Below are 1,557 nucleotides of genomic sequence, written 5' to 3'. Positions count from 1 at the left end.
TTTTGCTGGGCTTTTTTTGTTGTTTTGTTTTGGGTTTTTAAAAATTATTTCGAAGAGGGAAAATTGTGGGATTAAGGTACTTTGCAATATGATTAGTGGTGAATCCAAAGGGCTTTGAAACTTTATATGTAACAGGTGGGAGTGAAAAAACATTATCTGAAAAATCTTATACTGGAGCAAAAACTAAAATGAACTTTTGCAGAAAGGCTCTAGACATAACTGAATGAACAAATTCTTCAGAGGAGAGATTTGGGGGAAGTTGGAGAACATGTAATGACTGCTAGAAAATAAAATTAAAAAAAAAACCCAAAACACAAAAAACCCAAAACCAAACCAGCAATAGATCAGGAATGAGGAGAGTAAAGTTGTTTTGGAGGTCAGAAAACATTGGAGTGAAACAGAGACAGGGATATGTTGGGTTGATTTACATCTTGTGAAAGTGAAGTGAAAGCACTGTTCATCTGTGTAATAAAGAAGCAGTTCTGTATGGATGGAAGTGAAGATAACCCGGTAGTGAAAAGTGGGAAATGCTTTTCTTTAGATTTCAGTAAATGTGGTAATACTGATTGGGGACCAAATAAGAATGACTAGTGGGAGTTACATGGAAATAAAAATTAACACATCCAAGGGGGAAGCAACATCAAGATCCACATTTTTGCATGCATAGAGGATAAGGTGGTTAGCAGAATGGTAAAAGCTGACAAAAGAAGTTGACAAAGTTTGATAAAGTTAAGTTGGAATGTTATATAATACTTTTAGTTTCACAGCATATAAACAGAAAAAGAAAATTGATTCATGTGAATTTAGATCTATTAATCTGAAGTTAGCAGCGTGCAATATTTTGCAACTGTTTGTTTAAGTAAAAACTACAAACTGGAATTTAAATTAAATAGAAAGCAACATGAGTCTTAATGAGGGTGGGTCATGCCAGACTGGAAAACTGAAAAGACAGAAATTTTTTTTTTTTCAGTCTATATATGTCAATAGCCTTATCAGCTCTAGTGTCCTTAATTGTGCACCTTTTTTTTTTTTTCCCTTTAACTCAGATTTTGTTCCTGTTACTTTTATGCTTCCTGCCGATTATAATCTCTTTGTTGAAGAATTCAGAAAAAATCCCTCCAGCACTTGGATTATGAAACCTTGTGGCAAAGCTCAAGGAAAAGGAATATTTCTAATCAATAAACTCTCCCAAATTAAAAAATGGTCTCGAGATAGCAAAACATCTTCGTAAGTTCTTAAAATCCAAACCCTTTATTGTACTTTCTATAATCAGGTGAACCACATCAACATGCTAATTGTCTGATGCATGGGAAAAGTATTCCATTATTATTGCTTTGTCATTATATAGTTAGTTTTGCATTTAATCTCAGTTGTTATCTGACTTCCTCCTTCAAACAGGTTTTAATACGATTTGTTTTGGTATAAGGAGGTACAAAGAACTGTTCGGTTAACTATTCTCTATAAAAATGCTTTCAGTGCTGTTGGGGAAAAAATTGCCCAAAAATAAATTGTTCTGCTTCGTAGTATTAAATAACAGGAAGCAAGAGAAAAATCTTT

General features: G+C 33.3%; 1 protein-coding gene across 1 annotated transcript in view; it reads left to right on the top strand.

Moving 5' to 3' along the window:
• Positions 1-1,557, top strand: part of TTLL1 (tubulin tyrosine ligase like 1) — a 24,316-nt gene that overhangs the window by 9,625 nt on the left and 13,134 nt on the right. The gene's annotated exons all lie outside the window — the stretch shown is intronic.

The sequence above is a fragment of the Egretta garzetta genome, unplaced genomic scaffold (genome assembly GCF_000687185.1).
Source record: "Egretta garzetta isolate BGI_Z169 unplaced genomic scaffold, ASM68718v1 scaffold81, whole genome shotgun sequence".
Classification (NCBI taxonomy): Eukaryota; Metazoa; Chordata; class Aves; order Pelecaniformes; family Ardeidae; genus Egretta; species Egretta garzetta.
This window is presented reverse-complemented; position numbering and strand designations above follow the sequence as displayed.